Source organism: Euprymna scolopes, chromosome 34, assembly GCF_053919585.1.
Source record: "Euprymna scolopes isolate OS-2025 chromosome 34, ASM5391958v1, whole genome shotgun sequence".
NCBI lineage: Eukaryota > Metazoa > Mollusca > Cephalopoda > Sepiida > Sepiolidae > Euprymna > Euprymna scolopes.
In genome coordinates this window covers 81,919,996-81,943,745 of record NC_136515.1, presented here as the reverse complement: position 1 = coordinate 81,943,745, position 23,750 = coordinate 81,919,996, and positions in this window count along the sequence as shown.

Genomic DNA, 23,750 nt, shown 5'->3' with positions numbered 1-23,750 from the left:
GGAGTTTGGTAGAGTTTTCAAAGGTCAAATCGCTTAACTCTGACCTCTTGACAGCCAAATTTAAAAATATTTTCCCAAAACTCTAGAGTAATTTGGTAGGGAAATGTACACACATAGACAGACCCAAAAACAATTTCATTTATATATATATATCTATATATATATATATCTATATATATATATATATAGAGAGAGAGATTGTTAGAGAATTTCCCGCCTCTTTTTTGACTGCTCGAAGTGATTAAGAAACAAGGATAGAAAGAAAAAAGAAACAGGGACAGTGATTAACTGCTGCGATATTTTCTGCAATTAATTCTTTTTTCAGTTACTCAATATTCTCTTGTGCATTTAAAGTTCCAAAGTTTAAACCCGTCGGTATAAACAGCCGTAATAGTTTTCACATGAATCTGGAGATATCCGATGTAATTTTCGTTGCTATCAACTAAAGTCAGTCAAGCAAACAATCCGAAGAATAGTTGATGAACCGATCAAACACTTTAGTTTTTTTATAAGTCATTAAAAGAGTTCTATTCCTTGGATGAGAGAATATTCGCTGTAGTTCGAATTGGCAGCCATTTTCCTCCCCACCTTTATCCTCCACTTGTCGTCGTCTGTGACAACGAGTTTTCAACGCTAACACACGAGACCTTAACAAACAAAAACTGGCGCGACTTCGACGTTCGTTGCGTTGTCTGTCGCTGAAATGTGACTTGTTGTTTTTACGTATTGTTTTATTTAGCTTTCCACAAATTACAAGTTCACTCCCCCACTTTTTTCACACAAACCCAACCTTTCTTAAACAGCCACTTTTTTTTTCGCACCCTCCTACCCTCCGTGCAACTTAGAAGGATCTATTTAACAAATCTAAACGTGTTTGTCTTAAGTCGGGGCTTGTCGATTCCAACGGAAATGGGATAATTGTATTTATTTTAGCAGGTTTATAGTTTTTCTGGTTATAAACACGTGCGGGGAAGATGGGAAAAAACAATGAAGAAAAGGGGATAATGAAGAAAAGTGGGAGACGAAGATGAGGGGCGGTTGGAAAGGAGGTGCGATTGTTGGGACTGTTGTTTTGGAAGCGGTAGTGAGCGTAATGATCCCCGGTTGGGAGGTAGGGTGTAAACTAGCAGATGTAAAAGTGACTTTCAGGGAAATACAAGATACGAAACGAAAGAAGAATTTTATAGAAATAATGAAAAAAAAATCATGAGGAAAACGAATAAATTAAAAACAGAAAGAAAGCTACAAACAAGACAGAAAAATGGAAAGAAAGCAAAAATAAAAAGAACTGTAATAAGAGAGAAAAATAAACAACTAAAGAAAGAGCGAGTAAGAAACAATTCACCAACGCTAGTGGTGGAAGAAAACATAACACAAAAAAGAAACATGACAAGGAACGAACCAACCAAAAATAGAACGAAACAGGGACAGAAAGAAAAAAGAAACAAGGATAGAAGGAAATAAAAAGAAACAAGTATAGACAGAAAGAAAAAAGAAACAATGATAGACAGAAAAAAGAAACAGGGACAGAAAGAAAAAAGAAACAAGGATAGAAGGAAATAAAAAGAAACAATGATAGACAGAAAGAAAAAAGAAACAATGATAGAAAGAAAAAGAAACAGGGACAGAAAGAAAAAAGAAACAACGATAGAAAGAAAAAAGAAACAGGGACAGAAAGAAAAAAGAAACAATGATAGAAAGAAAAAGAAACAGGGACAGAAAGAAAAAAGAAACAACGATAGAAAGAAAAAAGAAACAGGGACAGAAAGAAAAAAGAAACGATGATAGAAAGAAAAAAGAAACAGGGACAGAAAGAAAAAAGAAACAATGATAGAAAGAAAAAAGAAACAGGGAGAGAAAGAAAAAAGAAACAATGATAGAAAGAAAAAAGAAACAGGGACAGAAAGAAAAAAGAAACAATGATAGAAGGAAATAAAAAGAAACAAGTATAAAAGATTTAAAAAATAAAACGAAACACCTGAATGCAAGAAGAAAAAAAAAGGAATAAAAATAGAAAGGCAACAGGGGGAGCAAAATACCCCTTCAAACAAGAAAGATAGAAACAACGAAAAGAATGAAGAAAGAAACGACGAAAAGAAAGAAGAAAGAAACAACGAAAAGAAAGAAAAATCGAAACAAAGGAAAGAAAGAAATAAACACCTGGCAGTTGGAAGAAACAAACAGTGCAAAGAATGAAAAATATTTAAGTCTAAACCATCAAAGGAAAATAAACACCGAAGGGAAGAAAACGCCAGAAATAATGAAAGAAAGGATTAACAGAAGAAGAAGAAAAAACAGGGGGAAAAAGAACAAAACGGGAAAACAATTACACAACGAAAACAAAAGATTAAAAGGTAAAACGCAAGAAAATAAAAAAATAAAAAAAGAATTAAAAAAAAAGGAGGACAGAAAGAAGTTAACAAGGAAAGCAAAAGAGAAAGTAAGAAACAAAGAAAGAAACTCACAATAAGCAAATTACGGAGAAAAGAAAAGAAAGAAAAGATAAAACCATAACAAAGAAAGAGTAGCGGAAATGACACAAAGGAAAAAAGAAACAACGGAAGCAGAGAATTTGTTTCTTTTTCTTGTAATATTATTCTTCTACTGTTTTTTTGTTTTGTTTTGTTTGTTTCTTTGTTTGTTTCACTATTCCACTGTTTTTGTCTTTTCTTCTTTTTTTATCCGCAATTTGCTTATTAACGTGTATCAAAAATCATCACGTAATAAAACCAAAAAGGCTGCTCTATCGTTAGTCTGGTCTCTAGCCTATGATCCTCCTTCCCAAACTTTTACAAAATCACTCCACTAGCTACAAACCCTCTCTATTTTTGTCTGAATCTAAACGCAGGCTTAAAGCGTCTTTCCTAGAACTGCTCACCCGTGGAACTCTGTTGCGCTAGTCTGCTTTCCGGCTGACTACAACACGGTAACATCCAAATCTACTTCAAACAGGTTCTTGTTGCGCTGTCCACTTAAATTATCAAATTCTTCCCAATTTCCACCATTTTTCGATTACTATACTTTCACCTCACATTTATTTACCGTTATCCTCGAGTCGCTTTCGGGCCTTGATAAGTGACGACCCCCTTTTTGAAAAACAAACGTAATAGCATGAGATACAACAGACGAAACACGGAAAATAACAAACAAACTACGAAAGAAAAGAAAGAAAAATTAAAGAAACAACAGAAAGAACGAAAAAGGTGAAAGTAAGGTAGAAGGACAGAAAGGTAAATGAGGGAAAAGGAAGATGAGTGGCAGTATCAACTATCCCACGAAATCAGCTGATTTCCTAGAACCGCCCGCCATTCATTTGCCTGCTTCCCGGCCGACTACAATATCGTAGCCTTCAAGTCTAATGTAAACATTTATTAAACTACTGCCTAAAATAATCAAGTTGTTCCCAATCTACACCATTAATGATTACTACACTACCACCCTACATTCATTAACCCTTATCCTCGAGTGGCATGCAGGCCTTTATAAGTGATGACTCCCTTGTAAAAAAAAAAAGAAAAAAAACTAAGCGTTGTTCTCAACCCGTTTGCAATTCAGCATTATGGGTACTTTTATTGAAAGTACATACCTGAATCTCTAGTCCAATTAGAAATAATCTCCCCCGGTCGTAATACACTTGTACCGTTCTAAGAACTTCTGAAAATCCCCATGGAAGCCCTCTTGTGTGCCAATGACTCTAGTCACAGGTTTTTTTCATCTCCTTAATTGTCTCACGACAGCCTTTCAGGTTTTCTTGGGCCTAAGGAATAACCAAAAGTCACAGTGAGCAAAGTCTGGTCAATATGGAGGGTGAGCAATACCCACGACAATATTTCTTTCTGACGTTTACTGAGCATCCTTTAGATTAACTTCATGCAGATCTTCCCCATCTTCAGTTCTTCGCTGATAATATTGTGACAGTTCCCACACTGACATCAACCTCTGCACTCATTGTCTCTATAGATACACGACGGTGCTTATCCATGAATTTCTTTTTGCCAACCAATTCTTGTGTTTTGACTACCTTACTTCTCCCACACCTCTCATCATCCCTCGCAGACTCCCTGCCTCGCTTACCACTTATATATAAGAACTGCAAAAACTTAACGTTGTCATCGTCTCTGACTGGGAAATGCCAGCAACTGGGAACTGTTTGTGGAATTGATATTCCCATGAAACTTCCTTCTCCAGGGGAAAACTGGATAAAACCTTCTAGATTGAATTTTGTTACATTAATAATCACATACGTGGCATCATTACTAATTGCAAAATGGTTCTCGTTAGATATCTGCGGTTAAGCAACGTTGAGCCTGGGAATCTTTTCAATCATCGAATGTGAATGCCTTCTACACTGAAGCAGTATTATATTTTTTTTGGCAATATGGAGTACACTTTTGGTGGAGCTGGATTTTCCCCAATTAAAACTAACTCTGTGAGTAGCACAGTCATCGCAAGAAGGACATTAAATAGGCTAAATAATCACAAATGAACTTGAACATGCTGTGTAGTTGGTATTTAATGGTTTCCCCAGGAGATCAATACGTGATAAAAGATTGCTTTTATGTGGGAAAAACCAACTTCACAAAATGGAGCACTCTGGCAACAGACAAAAAATAAAACTTGCCTGAATACAAATGAAGTTCCCCTATATCGACTAAGAACAAATAAACTGAAGTTTAGCATAAGAACAGATACTACGCTATGGTCTCATGTTATGCTCTTATTATTTATTTGCTTCCCCACGAGATCAAAATGTGACACAAGGTCGTTTTAAAGTGAGGGAAACCCAGCTCCCTTAAAGGGGGCACCCTGAAAGTAGGTAAAAATAACAATTGTTTCAGCATAGAAAGGTTTCCCGTGTATTTACTAAGGACAAATTATCTTGAGTGTTTCATCAGAACAGATACTACACTCGGGTTCCTATATTATTTTGTTTATATCAAACTATCGAGGGAAGGGTGGCCTACCTTTCCCAGTCGTAACTTATTCTTAAATATATTCTGTGCATAGAAGTGCACGCTTGCGGAACTCTCTTCCGATTGTCTGCTTTCCAGCTGACTACAATCTGATTGTCTTCAAGTCCAATATAAACAAGTTCTTGATGAACCGTCCCCTGTAGTAATCCAATTTACAAAATTCTCACTACTTATGTTTACTACGCTATAAACCCACTAACTAATGTATACCCATTAAGCCTTATCCTCGAGTGGCCTCCGGTCCTTGATAAGTGGTGATCCCTATGTAAAAAAATATTGTAACTAATGAAGACGTCGTATTTATTATTGAAGAGCAAATTTTCTATTGAATATTATATTGTACCTAATATATATTAAATATTTCATAAGATTACAAAAAAATGACTTGTGTGCTGTCAGATAGAATCGAAACCAAAACATTTAGCTCTCCAGCCACGTTCCTTATCGTTTGAGCTAACGACAGGCAGATTAGGAGTATTTCAAATTAAACTACTACAAGCTATAAATTAATTTGTGCATGCGCAAAAGTAATAGAAATATGTCGGTAAGTTCAAAAGAACTTTTTGCAGTTATACTTGCCAACATAGTTCCGTACGTAATATTTATCCACCCAAACAAAGATTTTACTCGTTATAAAAACTTCTTGGCGTATAATTAATATTCCCTGTTAATTTCAGTACGATGTGATCAGGTGCTTAAGAGTTTATCGGTTAAATATTTCGCGTCCCAAAAATTGTTGTCCGCTAATTAATCTAGATATCTATAAAATTAAGAATATGTGTGAGGACAATTCTTAACCTATATACTCAACGAATTTTGGATCTACAGACTTGAAATGTAGTTTATAGGCTAAGACATGTGGAAAACTTTTCCATTGGTTTGTGAAATGGGCTGCTAAGGCATAAAAATTGAATAATTGGTACGTAGGGGTCATGGGGTTTTATCTGTTTGTTAACTTTTTCACGAATGCTTATGCATGAATCGTTCACGCGACAGATTCCTTATCTTAAGAATAATTAGGTTTGAAAACACGTTTTTAAGAGTGTCAATCTGGCCTATTGGTTATCGTACTTGACTGCCTGTTTTTAGGTTTTGGTTTCAATCTCAGCTCGAGTATATTTTTTTATTTACACGAAGTGAACAGTTTAGGAAAAACATAATACTCGCATACATATGTCTCAGTTTTTGTATGAATTAAAATATAATATTTAATCGCATTTTACGACCGAGCAACGTCGGGCGGCCTGCTAGTGGGATCATGAAATTAAAACTAGTTAAAATGCAGTCGTTATATGCAGCTTTCGCTTCTTAAAAAGGATTACACTAAATAACTTGCCGAAAATGTAACATTCGGCAAACGGTAAACGATGAGAAAAATGAAACTTTGTGCCCATGCACTTCCGCAATGTGGTCGTATTAAAATCTAGAACAACAAAACGTCTATTCCAACAAATGAAAAGCGGCCGTATTTAGTTTGAAATAAATTGTGAATATATCCAATTGAAGGTTATTAATAGACTTGAACTCATTATTAGTAAGTAACGATGCATCATTCTTGTTCATAAAGACACAAACAACCAAAGACGAATCTTAGCCGTCTAATTCGAAAGAAAGAACCCTTTACAGTCAGGAAATAGATTGGAACCACCATCTTTAAAATTATGAAGACTCTTAAATCGGGGCACAAAATAGTCTTTTACGATATCATGCTGAAATTCGGCGAAACAAGAACACAATGGAGACATTCAATGATGCGGCCTGAAGACATTTCTCGTGTTTGTCAGACTGGCTGTCATATTTTAAGTTTAACTATCTTGTCTGTGTCATGCTCGACTCACAGACGCAGAACCATAATTGGAATCTCTAAAGTGCAAATATGTTTATCAGATATTGTTTGGAATGTTATATGTTCAATGGTAAGTGAGTCCGTCTTTATTTGGTGATTTTCATATGTACTCGATGTTATCGGGCCATTGGGTCGTCCAACTTATTTTCTCTCGATACTCGTAAGATGATTAAACCCAGATGCATATATCTCCCTATATATCTCTAAACGTGAGAATACTTGTGAGGATACTTCTCAACTTATTTACTTTAGGGATTTTGGATATGCAGACTTGAAATTTACTATATAGGATATTCAGAGACATGGAAAACTTTTTAATCGGTTTTCATCCTTCAAAAAGGGCGTCTAATGGGTTAAAATTTATAGTTTGTTACGTAGAGGTAATCGAATTTTAAGCGGTTTGCTAACTGTTTCACGAATGCGCATGCGTGAATCGGTCACATGACAGATTACTCGTGTTAAGAATAAATAGGTTTGAAAAAACTTTTAAAATCGTGTCAAGCTGGCCCACTGGTTATCGTACGTGACTGAGTGTCTTTAGGTTTTGGTTTCGATCTTAGTTCAATTATTTTTTTTTTTACTTACAAGAAGAGAACTGCTAAAGAAAATACACAATATTCGCGTCCACTTGTCTCAGTTTCTGTATGAATTAAAATATAATATTCATGAGTATTTTATGCCGGCGACCTGCTAATATATATATATATATATATATATATATATATATATATATATATATATATATATATATATATATATATAAAGTTCTCATATTTAGACTAAAAATTGGCAGAGTAATTTGGTAGAGACCGCAGAGGGCAATATATATATATATATATATATATATATATATATGAACAAGTAGTTCAGCCGGCTTTACTCGCGTCGTATGTACTGTTCATAACTTTATGTGCATATGTATATGTGTATATATATATTAAAAAGTTTGACTCATGTCCAGGTAACCTACATCTAAAATTTCAAGTGTTTAGACCAAAAATATGTGGAGAAGTTCGGTAAAGTCTTAAAACTTAAAAAGCTTGCTGCATTTTTCAATACCCTTCTATGTAAAAGTTCAAATGTTTATAGCAAAAGTTAGCTGAATAGGTTGCTAAAGACTGCAAAGGTCAATCCTTTTGAACTTTGACCCCTTGACAGTCGAATTTTCGGCCAAAATGCGATCAAAATGCTTGCCTTATATTTGAATATATTTTATGTAAAATTTCACATTGACTGAGTAATTTGGTAGAGATCGCAGAGGTCAATTTTTTATTAAACTTTTACCGCAATGTTGACCTCTTAGCATTTATTGTTTTGGGCTCAAATCAAATTAAAAGGTTTGTTCTATATTCAAGTAAGCTACATTTAAACTTTCAAGTTTTTAGACGTAAATTTGGCGTAGAAGTTTGGTAGAGTTTTCTAAAGTTAAATCATTGAACTTTGATCTCTTGACAGTCAAATTTCTGGTCGAAAATGATTTTTAAAAGACTTTCCCAAATCTCAATACCCCTTATGCCAAATCTCGGGTCTGTAGATTGAAAATTGAAAGAGTAGTTTGGTACGGAAATGTACACACACACACGCACACACACACACACACACACACACACACAGATTATTTCACTTTTATAGATATACTAGCATGGGTGCCCGGCGTTGGCCGGCTGATTGGAGGTGTATGTTGGACAAAATAAAAAAAAAGTGGTAGTATGAAGGCAGGCTCGAACCCGTACCGTAAAGGAGGAAAATAATGTGGAAAAACGTGATGTCTTTGCTGTTACGACCACCGCCAAACCTGAAGCGACGTAGGTTTAAATTAAGGCTAGAGAATCGAAAAGAGAGGATTGCTTTCGAAAATATCGGCGAAAAAAGTGACCCCCCCTGTAAAAAAGTGCCCAGTTGAGGGTGAAGATAATAATGTTTTTAGCCAATTTTTCGATATTTGGCGTCCGAAAGGTCGAACTTAAAAACGATACTGATCTTATAAAAACCCTCGCCTCTGTCGAAAGTTTTATGCAGACATGCAAACATACATATATACATATGTTTTGATATTGGTAACTCAAATTTTCCACCCAAACCGATTAAAAAGCTTGCCGTATCTCCGAATACCCTTATGTTTAGACCAGACATCGTCTGAGTAATTTGGTAGAGACCGAAGCGATCAAATTTATTTTAACTTTGACCCCTATTATGACTTCTTTACATTTATTGTTTTGGGGTCAAATCAAGTTATTAAGTTAAATCCATATTCAATCGTTTAGACCCAAAATTGGCGGAGGAGTTTGGTAGAGTTCTCAAAGGTCAAATCGTTGAACTTTGACCCCTTAACAGCCAAATTTCTGCCCGAAAACTGATTACAAAGATTTTCCCAAATCCCAATACCCTGTATTTCACATTTCGATTCTGTAGACTGAAAATTGACAGAGTTATTGCGTAGGGAAATGTATACAAACAGACAGACACACACAGACACTTTAACTTTTATAGATATATAGATAATATTAGGATGATGACTTATTAAGACTGAGAGCCATTTGAAGATGGATATTAACAAGATGGAGATGATTGCCAGTCTAAAGGTTGGATATAGACTTCCATTTATATCTGAGTTGAAATCCCCTCCTAGGACATTATCCAAGGAAGGGACATATTCAAGGCAAGAGTCATTCATTTCGACTGAAGCAAAATAAACACTATGACGGTTGTGATCAAAAGAGAAGCATTATTTTGGAAATGTTAAATAATAAAGATACCTTTTCTCTACTGCGCCACATGCCTCAGGTTCAAATAATAGGACTTCGCAAGAACTTAATCAGTAGTGCTCTTCGAAGTGCGACCATAGACTGTTGTCTTTTCGTCATAGATTAATTAGATTTACATGTTGAAAAATACAAAAGGAAATTGGGGAGGAGATGAACAAAGAGAGGGAGATAGATAGAGAGAGAGAGAGAGAGGGAGAGAGAAAGAGAGAGAGAGTGGACTTAAAAATAACTAGATAAAATCTTGTTAATTTAGTTGCACATGCTTTTAACCATGAAGTGTGTTTTTAATATTTTAAGGCGTGCTATCTTTAAAGGTCACCGTCCGCGTTACACCCCACGTGGGTGTGTTTTGCCGCTGAATAGACTTCGTGATTCTATAATAACTTTTGCAACACTGATCACGTTAGAATTTGATGATTAAACCGCTTCGTTGAACATTAAGAAGAAATACAGGCAGCGTAGGTCAAGCGAGTGTGGGTGACGTTGTCGCATAAAACAAACATAAATAAAACTAGGAAAAACTGGGGCAGGGTGGCCTGTACATCTTCCGTGACTGTGTGTTTTCAAAACACGCAACCTAAGCCACACGTGTGTCGGTAATGTTAACTTGTTTCTACTTTATTTTAATAACTAGTAAATAGAAAGTTTTACACGCCATATTGACCATTACATACCAAAATTATTCGTACACAATTCTCATATTTGTCGTTGTAGCACGTGCCTTTTTATTTATCCAGATCAAATTTATTTATCATTATTTAGTATTTAGTACAAAGTCTGTAGACGTGTGCATTAAATGTGTTCAAATTATTTGACTACATATACACCGCTTCACAAATAAAATGGCATAGTTCATATCAGTTCCTCTATAAACCCGCCATAGTAATTGTTGTGGTGGCACACATTCATTTGCATATGTGGATAGTAATTACACATAAATAGGAAGACTCAGTTAGTCTGAGTGTGTGTTCACCAGAAGCTGCCCAAGGCCGCCGAGAGCAGATATGTTTCTCCGGCAAAGACTCTCTTATTTGACACCATTATGTAAATATCCTGTAAATATACCTTTTCCTAATACACTTCTTATTTGATCTACCTTTGTTTGTTGAGTCGCCATTTGTATTGCTTTCTACGTTACTTGCTTAAACCTGCAAACTTAACAGTAATATATGCCAAGAACTAGAAAGAAGTGACCTTACTATACAACGCGAGACAATAGAGAGCGTAGATATCGCTATTTGTCGATCTGTAAAGAGTTGAATATAGAATGTAGCAGCAAATCCTGGGAACATTTTCCAGAAAGAACAATTGAACCTAAGCCATGCAATAGCTATTTATTTGCTTCCCCACGAGAGAAAATTATGCGAGAGGCCGTTTTTAATATGGAGAGGGGGGAAGGGGAAGGGAGCTGGAAGTGAGAGCCTCTTGGTTTATAGGGTTGCCCCTACATGGATCAGAAACTCATTTCCACAAGGACACTGATCTTTGATTGCAGTATCTTCCGGAACAGTGTATTTATCAGCTTCTCCACTGAACAAATGAGGCACAAAGCCGTTTTTTTAATGTGGAGGTGAAGGGGAGGGGGGCCAGCTCCCCCGGTGGAGGGAGAATCGGATAGTAACAATTTTTATGGGGGGTTTCCCCTAAATTGACCAATAATTGATTGTTACAAGAGAAATGGTCTTATGTGTGGGGTTGTGTATTTATTTGCTTCCCCATTGAGCAAATTAGGCACAAGACCGTTTTTAATGTGGAAAGATTGGGGAAATTGGAACCAGCTCCCCGGGGAGCAGGGGAGCTTGATAGTGACAATTGGTATGAAGGGTTTCCCCTACATTGACCAATAACCGATTCCTACAACAGCAATGGTCCTATACGTTGGGTTGCCCCACATAGGGTCTTTGCTTGCAGTATCTGCCGGAACAGATACTACACGAGTTAGATTTGATCTTGGCCAAAAGGCCAAGCCCGTCAGAAAGACGGGAACTAAGCCATACACTATGTACTATGACTATATAATCCATACAGTTAAAAGTTATCAAGAAAACGAGGCTATAAAACCAGACATAGTTATATGTGACAAAAAAAAAAAGAAACTAACCTTAGTAGAATTTAGTGTCCCCAATGATGCTGGCTTAATCAGAGCTAAGAAGGAAAAAGAAAATGCAATATGAAGTTCTTATGTGCGACATAAAAAGAAACTGGAATCTTAGTAAGATTTTCATCATTACAGTAATTATAAAAGCACATGGACTCATGGAAAGGATTTATAAAAACTAGTCGATAAATATGTTGCAGAACATAATGCTAGAGTGTGTCAAACATTTTCACTTAAAAAGACGGTTAGAATTTTTTAAAGATGTCTTAGTTAGAATATATGATGTAGTAGGTGAATGGTTGACATCCAGTACGATGCCCCATCCCCGGCTTGAACAAACTGATCAGCAAATTGAAAATAAGTAAATGAATAAATGTTCCTAACAAAATATTTTAATTAAATGTTCTCTGACAAAGCCTTAATAATTGTGCCTTTTTGGTGCCAATAATCCCGACTAATCCGTCAATCATCAAGATCACTGTAGAGAGCAACAGATGCCGGAAACGCTCTTTCCTCGAACCGTTTCTCTTTTGAATCCCTTCCTCCTCACCGTTTCCCTGACTATACGAACATGTAAAAGTTTAAATGTGATGTGAACAAGCATCTTACTATAAAGCTCTCCACTTAAAATGCTCTCTATAAATATGACCTGTGATCACATCTTTAATTTCCGTGGCAATATACTGTGTAGCGGTCTTTACAACCCGTATACATATGTACAGGGTCTCTTTTAATGTATATACAACCGTGTTCATACAAGCGTGTAATTCTTCATTACAGTATCGTCCAATGTCTATACAGTGTGCAATAATTCGTCTAATGTTATTTGCACATGCGTGTGTGCGTTGGTTATACATTCTCGTAGACAAAGGGCGATATTACTCTTTCATAGTTTCTTTCTTTTCTGGTGGTTGAAACGGTATGAGCGAAGATACTTCACTGAGAAGAAAATACCATAATAACAGATTACATTTTCGTATAACTTTATTTCTTTGTTCTGCGTTTCCTAATTTTCAACGTAACTCTTGGTTTTACATCTTGCTATATTGCTCGATACGCTCTCGTGGATCGATCGTCGAGCTGATCCCTTATAAACTGAACTATGATTTTTTTTTTTTTTTTTACAAATTAGCTTCGAAGAGTAAAAACGAAACTTTTAACTTAAGTGTAACAGACTCATAAAATTACTGTTTAAAACTTAAGCATGAAAGATTAAAGAAAGTTTTAAAACAGTAACGTGACAGAAAAACACAGACTGCAAACACATCGTGACAGAAAAACACACACTACAAACACATCGTGACAAAAAAACACACTACAAACACAGCGTGACGGAAAAACACACACTACAAACACAGCGTGACAGAAAAACACACACTACAAACACAGCGTGGCAGAAAAACAAACAATACAAACACATCGTGACAGAAAAACACACACTGAAGACACAGCGTGACAGAAAAACACACACTACAAACACCGCGTGACAGAAAAACACACACTACAAACACAGCGTGACAGAAAAAACACAATACAAATACAGCGTGACAGAAAAACACACTGCAATCACAGCATGGCAGAAAAACACACACTACAAACACAGCGTGACAGAAAAACACACACTACAAACACAGCGTGACAAAAAAAACACACTGCAAACACATCGTGACAGAAAAACACACACTACAAACACAGCGTGACAGAAAAACACACACTACAAACACAGCGTGAATGAAAAACACACACTGCAAACACATCGTGACAGAAAAACACACACTGCAAACACAGCGTGGCAGAAAACACACACTACAAATACAGCATGGCAGAAAAACACACACTACAAACACAGCGTGACAGAAAAACACACACTACAAACACAGCGTGACAGAAAAACACACACTACAAACACAGCGTTACAGAAAAACACACACTGCAAACACAGCGTGACAGAAAAACACACACTACAAACACAGCATGACAGAAAAACACACACTAAAAACACAGCGTGGCAGAAAAACACACACTACAAACACAGCGTGGCAGAAAAACACACACTGCCAACACAGCGTGACAGAAAAACACACACTACAAACACAGCGTGACAGAAAAACACACACTGCAAACACAGCGTGACAGAAAAATACACACTACAAACACAGCGTGGCAGAAAAACACACACTGCAAACACAGCGTGACAGAAAAACAAACACTAGAAACACAGCGTGGCAGAGCACAGCAATATTATATTGAACTAAGCGGAATACAGCAACAGTAATACCATTTCAAACTTTATAATGAGAGATAGGGTCCCAAAAAGAGTCTTCAATCTAATAGGTCCCTCTTTGTCTACTAAGCTCCAACAACTGTCTCATCGCCGCAATGTTGCATCCCTGTGCCTGTTTTACAAGCATTTTAATGGAATGTGCGCTGACGAACTCGTAGCACTTGTGCCTCCTCGACGTATATATCCCGACAAACTCGCTTAGTAACAAAATAACACCCCTTCATTGTTGAGGTCCCTAAATGCCAGAAAGCTTTCTATCCTAATAGTTTCTTCCCCTGAACAGTTACATTTTTTGAATTCCTTTTTTGTTACTTGCTTGCTAGACTGTACTGATATGCAGAAGTTTAAATGTAACATAACCCAATATCTTGTTAATCTTCTCTAGGCATGATCTCAAATAGTAGCCTCTCCATACCAAGTGACGATATTCCGTGTAAGGGTTGAACGTGAATAAAAAAGAAATGTAAAATAGCTTACCATTTCCTCTCTAAAATAAAAGATACACTTTGTACTCGGGTGAAAAAATAATATATAAGAACCCGGGTGTTTTAACCCGCGAACAAGAGTGTATCATCCAGGAGATAGTCGATGGCTCAGTAGGATTAACGACGCGAATTGACAACCTGGGTGTGCCCAGTTCGAATCTAGGCTGTTCTACAAAGACAATTTCACTCAGGAACGTTGGCAGCTTTCCCCTGATACGAGATGCCTTGAATAAGTTTTGAATATTTTTCTTATGAGTACCAAAAGAAAAAAGTTTGGAAAAGGTATGAAAAAAGAAAAAAACTCTGGAAGCTTCCATAAGACATTTTTCTTATGATAGTACTTACATGAAACTCTAGTCCCCTTCAAAGTAGGTCCTGGATATGACCTAAAACTATATCCGATGGTGAGGCCCCGCCTTGCGGGCTTTGGGGAGTGTGGAGCCACCCTTTAATTGCCATTGCTCCCAGGTCCACTCTGACCCCGAGTGGTATAATCTGTTAAGGTCTCAACTATGTGCTAAATAGAATCCGACTTAAAAAAACAAATATACTCCATTAAAAATCGTTCTTCAAAATAACTAGATTCGGCATTAAATAATCTGAAAAAGGTTGATATGCCGTAAAAAAAACAACCAAGAACCAACCCCTTCAAAGTAATCTCCTCCGTCTGCAATGCACTTGTTCTAATGGACGTCTTCTTGTGTGAGCATGCCAATGACCCTCGTTATAGTATCTTTCATTTCTTCAATTGTTTCATAACGACGGCCTCTGAGGTTTTCCTTAGCTTAGAGAGTAACAAAAAGTCACAGGGAACTGTTGGAAGGGTGAGTGTCTAAATGCATCAGTTCAACTATCTCCCTGCTGTCATGTCAACATCTTTCTTTCTGATTTTCTCTGGCCACCCTTGGGAAAACCTTCGCGAAAATCTGCCCCATCTTCCGTTCCTCGCGAATAAGTATGTGTACAGTTCCCACACTGACATCAAACTGTGCACTTATTATCTCTATAGACACACGACGGTCCTTTTCCATGAAATTCCTTATTTGGTCAATGAACATCACTGATAAAATGTCTCTGAGATGGATATATTTGCCAATGAGACCGCGCTATATAACAGGCACCGGGACACATATCTAAGTAAATGGCAGATACACTAGAGAAAAGCCTCCAATGAGTAGTGGAATCGGGACAAAAATGGATGGTCACATTCAATGCTGCTAAGGCTAAACTTGTTTCCTTCAACAATTACAAGTAACCTTCTCAACCACAAATAGCTATGACCCAAGATATATTTCCTGAAATACTTCCTTCAAACTCCTAGGATTAACGTTCACAGGTAACATAAGTTGAAACAGATACATCGAGGAGAGCATTGCCAATGTTGCTGAAAAGAAGATCGGTTCTCTTTACCGTGCTAGAAAGCTACTTACGCCTGAAAGTATCCTGTATATCTACAAGGCTACCATTCGCCCATGAATGGAGTATTATTTTTACATTTGGGCTGGTGCATTTGCTACTAGTCTCTCGCTACTGGACAGTATTCAAAAGATAGTCACTCGCCTGATAGGTCCTGAGTTTCAACATCTGTCCCATTGCCGAAATTTCGCATCCCTTTGCCTGTTCAATAAGTATATTTATAGAGGATGTTCCAATGAACTACAAGCCCTTGTACTCCTTCGACGTAAATACCTCCAATAAATATCCGACAAGCAGCAAAATCCCACCCCTACACAGTAGAAATCTCTAGATGTAAGAAAGCCTTCTACTCTAACAGTTTCTTTCCCAGAACTGCTAGACTTTGGAACTCCCTTCCGGATTCCTGTTTTCCCAATTGTACTGAAATGCAGGTAATGTGAACAGACATCTAGCTGCTCAACTCCCTACACGGTACCCCTGCAACTTATGTCGCCGATAATAGCCTTCTACATCAAAGTAGCACTGTGTCTTGTTTGGGGTGAAATATTTAAAAAAAACAAAGTCTGGTGTTTTTACTTCCTTACTCCCCCACACCTCTCATCATCCATCTCAGACCCCCTTCTTCATTAATTTCTTATACCACTCAAATACTGATGCTCGATTCATGCAGTTTGAGACATCCCATACGTTTCTGTGGAATTTTTTTCTCCCAAGTTTAAAACAGAGTTTTATTGCGAATCATTCTTCCAAAGTGTCCTCACGTCCAGATTGCATTTTTGAAATTCACCAGCAGTGACAATCAGGCTTTAGTAGGATGTATTCCAATTCCTGCTGTAGCTGTTCATTTTAACATGAAATCATAAAAATTAGCCAGTCATCTCATGAGATGCATAGTAATAACATACTTAATTTCCAAGCGTCTAGGATAATTTTAAATGCCTCTACGAAAAAATCTGGAAATTATTGAAGACACCTCGTAACTCCCGTAAGTATCTGATATCCTTTAAGAAAGAATCCTATACAGAAAGATATCGGGGAAACATATGCCAACAATGATGTTCAAGAACAACAAAAACAACCCCATCATTATATTTATCCGAGAGTGGCATGCAATACTCATAGAGATTACTTCGTAGACCTGGAAATTAATCAGACATTTTGGTAGTCTTATATCAACATTCTTAACCTTTATGCACAATTTTTAACGATTATGCAAAGTTATTTAAAGTTTATACAAAATTGTTGGCGTTTATATAAAGTTGTTTTACGTTTATGCACAATTTTTAACGTGTATACACAATTGTTTAGCGTTTATCCACAATTGTTTACGTTTATGCAAAGTTGTTTAACGTTTATACAAAATTGTTGGCGTTTATATAAAGTTGTTTTACGTTTATTCACAATTTTTAACGTGTATACACAATTGTTTAGCGTTTATCCACAATTGTTTACGTTTATGCAAAGTTGTTTAACTTTTATGCAAAATTGTAAAGTTTATGCACAATTGTTAACGTTTATACGAAATTGTTTAACGTTCATCCACAATTGTTAACATTTATACAAAATTGTTGACGTTTATACACAATTGTTAACATTTATACACAATTGTTAACGTTTATACACAATTGTTAACGTTTATGCACAATTGTTAACGTTCATACAAAATTGTTTAACGTTCATCCACAATTGTTAACGTTTATACAAAATTGCTAACGTATATACAAAATTGTTTATAAACGTATTATAAAAAATTGTTAACGTTTATACAAAATTGTTAGCGTTTATAAAAATTGTTAACGTTTATACACAATTATTAACGTTTGTACAAAATTATTAACGTTTATACACAATTGTTAACGTTTATACAAAATTGCTAACGTTTATAAAACATTGCTAACGTTTATACAAATTGTTTAACGTTTATACAAAATTTTTAACGTTTATACACAATTGTTAACGTTTATGCAAAATTGTTAACGTTTATGCAAAATTGTTAACGTTTATAAAAACTTGTTTACATTTATACAAAATTATTAACGTTTATAGAAAATTGCTAACGTTTATAAAAACTTGTTAACGTTTATACAAAATTATTAACGTTTATAAAAATTGTTAACGTTTATACACAATTATTAAAGTTTATACAAAATTGTTAACGTTTAAGTTCATTCTTGGCATCCTTACCCACGCAGTTGTGTCACAGGTTTTACAATTTTGATGACTTTAGCTTTTTGGAAAGTGTATCGCTCCAGTGCGTCTTATAAAAATGACACCTGGGGTAAGACAGGTTATAAACGTTCAAGTTAAAATAGGTGACGATAAAAGGTGACTCAGCGAATTATTGCAGGGGCGTCAGGTTTTGCATGACTGCGTTGTTAACTTTTACGTAGAAATCTTTTCTTCTAAATTTTCCATAGGCCAGGGGGTTCCCAACCTTGCTTGGCCCATGCATCCCTTTCACCATTTGTAAGAATGTTATCCCCCCCATTTCTCATCATTTCTTAGTTTGCCTGTCTTTAAAAGTGTACTGCTTTCCTATTTTCAGTGCTACAACATATGGACATATGAAGCTCCAGTAATCTTTTTGATTTTTTTTTCTTGAAAACAGCTCCATCGTTTTGAGAGTATATATATATATTTTATTTTGCCTGTGTGGTGAAGCTAAACCTTTTGCAAATGTTGCTTCCTCTTCGTTGATTTCATAAAATCATTTGTCCAAAATCACTACAAACAACACACCGACGCCTTCCTACTCTATTTATGATTGTTTGATATAAATCCATATTCAATATATGAATAATCCTCCTTTTTTTCCTTTTTTTTCCTTTTTTTTTTTTTTTTCTTTGATACTCCTGATGGGTTATGAATTCTGTAAGCAAAAACAACAAAGGATTAAAACTAAAAATGGGTTGAAAATTCAGCCCCTGGAAACAAAAAATTCGCCCCTGAGATTGAAGTTTTCCCCATTGAGAACCTATGGCATAGATTTTTATTTCTTTATCTTTATTTACTGACAATCACGTTTGACACACCAGTTCCCATCAGATCAGCGAAGTTAAGCAACGATAAGCCTGGCCAGTACTAGATGAGTGACCATTTGGGACTTACATGTGCTGCATGTGCTCTCCGCTTATCTCGGCATTTTTTCCAGTCGTCCTGGACTTATCCTTGCCACGGAACTCAAACATTGCCGATTCAGGAGAGGTGTGGTTGGAGATTGCGCAACCCTTGCCTCACAATTACATGCGAAGCTGCCCTTACAGAGGGGTATCCTTTGTCTTTCAAGACTGAACAGAGGCATGGATTTACTGAGCTAACAACAAGATTGGTTTTAATGTAAGAGAAATAGAACTTCTGCAACATTAGCATTTTAGGTTGAGATTTTTTTTTTTAAATGACCTCAGTATTGAAGCATGTTTTATTCAAATACATAAAAGCAGAAGTATGGTATGAGACAGATATAACACTTGTCTCATTGTCAAAAGATTAAGAGATTGCTTGGCGTATGTCTGTTCATTCAGTTTAAATTATTGATCTTTTTTTGCACTAATTTTAACAGAAATTCATTCTCCTTTTTATAGCTTAACGTACAGCCTAACTAAGCAATACAAAAACAGAATAAAATGTATTATATTTTCAGATGGCGGGAGAAGACAGCGGTGGTTGTGTGAAACAGTTTTTTGTGGGGAAAAATTAAAAAAAAAAAGAAGTCCCTCAGTCTGGAAGAACTTCTCCTTCATTGACAAAGGGCAGAAAAACTAAAGCGCTGTATCAGAAGAGATACTACACTTTGCTCATAGTGATTTAACTCTACTTTGTCCGTTTATTGAACTTAAACCTTTCGCTAACTTTTTGTGCTAAACAAACAAGGATGAAAAAGAAAATATCTCAGAAGCCCAGTGATTACATCGGTCAAAATGTTGTGTACCTAACGATAAAAATTAAAACTCATTTCAATTCCGTCAAAACAAGAAACGTTGTACTATATTTTTTAGATGGTCAGAGAGAATATAGATCAATGTACGCAACATGTGCTTGAATATCAACGCAATTTCGCTGGTCTAATGACGAATGATGGCATTTTGGTAAAAGTTTTTAACGCTTAAAGTTGTCAGCATCTTCAGATGAGTATCCATTAGGAAGATATTTACTTGCTGCCCACCTTAGCAAGATGTAACACAAAGTCAGGCAGGCACTGAGACCGTTTCTGACACAGCAGCTCCCTTTTTTTTCCTTTTTTACATGGAGATCACCACTTATCAAGGCCCGGAAGCCACTCGGGGATAAGGGTTATTGCGTGTACAGTAATCAATGGGATAGTATCGTAGTAATCGTCAGTAATGGAGATTTGATAAAGTGTCTTACTTAAGGGTGCGGTTCATCAGGAATTTGTTTATGTTGGACTTGAAGACATCCAAGTTGTAGTCAGGTAGGAAACAGGCAAACGGAAGAGAGTTCCACAGGCGTGCACTTCTAAGAAAGAAGCTTTGTTCATGGAATCTACGTTTTGGTTTAGGCACAGATAAACAGTGGGGAAAATTTTTGACAGTAGATTCAGCTAGACGGGTGTTTATCGTGAAAGATTGGCGAGGGGGGGCAGAGATTGGAGCTCAGAGGAGCACTTGCCATGGAAGTAACGATAAAGCAGGGACAGGCTCGCAACGTCTCTTCTGTGGGAAGGAAATTGCAGGGAAGAGAAAACGGCATCCTCCACTAAGGCAGGAAGTCTATTTTGTACTCTGTCAGTCCCTCCCACTTGATAGTCCTCAACTAGAGCAAGCAATAAATTGATTTGATTGGAAAATGGTCAATTTCACTGATTTCAATAACAATAAAAATAGGGGAGTGCGAAACATTCGTTGATCATCATTCAATCCCAGAAAACATCGTGTTTCGCTACTAGTATATATATATATATATATATATATATATATATATATATATATATATATATATAACTACTTCATTTACTCACATAAATTTAATATACGAAAGTATAGATTTATGCGTAAACTTTAAGTATTTACTTCAAAAGTATTCAATACGTAGGTAGAGCTAGTTAGTAATTTATAAAATATATATGGCGACTAAGCTACACTGAATATTCTGCGTTTCATCCACTGTAGGATTCGTCAGGCTTATGCGCATAAGCCTGACGAATCCTACAGTGGATGAAACGCAGAATATTCAGTGTAGCTTAGTCGCCATATATATTTTATAAATTACTATATATATATATATATATATATATATATATATATATATATATATATATATATATAATGTTACAAAAATGAAGACAACAAAATAGAAAATAAAAACATTTCCTTACGTGTTACAATTGTTTCAGTTCTATCCGGACAAAGTTATCAATAATATTATTTAAATATATTTCAAAACAGCTACTCTTCAAACACCAACAATATTTGTCCTTTTGGCCAAGATCAAAGTGTAGTATCTGTTCTTCAGCTGCTGCCCTTGTATTTCTTGTTCTCTTTCGGTGGAGGAGCAATCCTTCACGACTGAGACATTTTTTTTGTACCATTTCTCCACGTTAAAAAACGACCCTGGTGTCTAACTCTGTCCGGTGGGGAAGCATTGTAAATAGGTACTCTTCAAACACCAAAATACATTTGTCATACAAATATATTCATAATCTCAGTTTTAAGGAACCAATCAATTGACTCACCTTGTTTCTCGTCATATATATATATATATATATATATATATATATATATATATATATATATATGTGTGTGTGTGTGTGTGTGTGTGTGTGTGTGTGTGTATAGATGTATAAACAAATGCAGGGATATATATATTTATATATATATATAATATCTATAAACAAGTAAAAGTAAAAATAAAGAGGATATATATATATATATATATATATATATGATTACTTAATTTTATCACATAAATTAATATGCGAAAGTATAAATTTATGCGTAAACTTTAAGTATTTACTTCAACAGTGCTCAATACGTAGGTAGAGCTAGGTAGTTAAGTTATAAAAGTAGTAAGTTATAAAAGTATCCGTACCATATATATTTTATAACTTTATATATATATATGTTATGGTTGGGATTAGACCTGGAGGCTAAAGATTTTATTTTAATGTATTAATAAATGTAATCATACTTTAGAAAGAACAGTGCCCATAGTACTGTAGATATATAATTAGCTCAATAGGTATATGTATTCTAGAGCTATATTAATATTGAGTAAAATGACTAATAATTGTGAATTTTAAATCAGTTTCAAAAGGAAAAACAAACAAAATCAACTTGAGTGAACGATCGTTTCTGAAACGATGTTCATTTCATTAAAATTGACAATAATTATTGACAATAATTAATCACAATAATTATTGACAATAATTAATGACAATAATTATTGACAATAATTAATCACAATAATTATTGACAATAATGTACAAAGGTTTTATTTTCGAACGTAATCTCAACATCAGCAAAAAAATGGTGGGAGGATTAAAGACACAAACATAAAGCTAGCATTTTTCGTCGTAAATCGGATGTTTCGTATAAAGTTTTATAATAAAATTTGTTTCAAGTTCAGTCAGTATATATTTGGGCGTGCATTTGTATTTTGTATTTGAATGCAAGATATGACAGAAAGTCAGAAAGGTGCAGCAGCAAGCCCGATTATATACTGACTGAACTTAAAACAAATGTTCCTATGGAACTTAATAAGAAATATCTGCCTTACTTACGACAAAAATGCTAGTTTTATTTTTGGTGTCGTATATTCCCCTCCCCCATTTTTGTTGATGAGGAGATTATATTCCAAGACGAAGTCTTTATCACTTGTTGTCAATTTTAATCAAATGAATATCCTTTCCGAACTCCAGACTATGTTTACCACCGTCCGGTGCTTTAACCGTTAGGCCACGAACCCTAGATGACTTTACTGTTTTATTTTTATCGCTTATAAATTTACATTTGTTGTTGTTGTTGTTTTTGTTTTTTTGTTTTAGTTTTTTTTTTCAAACGATGAATACGGTTAATATTTCGTTTGAAAAAAAATAACAAATGTACATTTATAAGCGATAAAAATAAAACAGTAAAGTCATCTAGGGTTCGTGGCCTAACGGTTAAGGCGCCGGACTCTGGTAAACATAGTCTGGAGTCTGATCCCTAGAAACAGTCAAGCTACGCTGATGAGAGTTAGATAACTCGAAACACGCGTGTACGTATATTACTGTTTTAAAAATAATAAATAAATAAAAATGTTATATATACGTCCAACCAAACAAATTATGGGTGACTTTCTAAATAAATACAAGCTTCGAGGCGAAGCCAATATAAACCGTATTCATCGTTTGAAAAAAAAAAAAAACAACAACAAATCTATATATATATATATATATATATATATATATATATATATATAAATCAGAATTAGTACATTAGAAATAGAAATTTTACCAGACAAAAGCATGTGTAAACTAAAATTTATATAAATATTAATATTTACATAGTAATCCCAACTAAATAAGAACTCTCAATAAAACCGCGAATGAAATCGAGTTTGTCACAAAGAAAAGAATTCGAGAGTCTGAATTAAAATTAACAAAAAACATTATTATTCAACAAGAAAAAGAAATATATCGACAAATTACTAGCGTACCGAGCTAAGAATTTGCTGGTAAGGGCATTAGATGAAACTGAACTTTATGATAGGTCTAAAATGCAAGAAATTTTGTCATTTATTCATCCCGGTTAAAACATGTGAAAATGGGTAAAAAAAAAAACAACAAATATAGAAACTCTAGAATGAATTAAGACTTGATAGTAACCCGAAGAAGCGAAGAAAAGTTGTGTTTTTTTTTTTTTTAATAGTTGGACTTTCAATGTCGG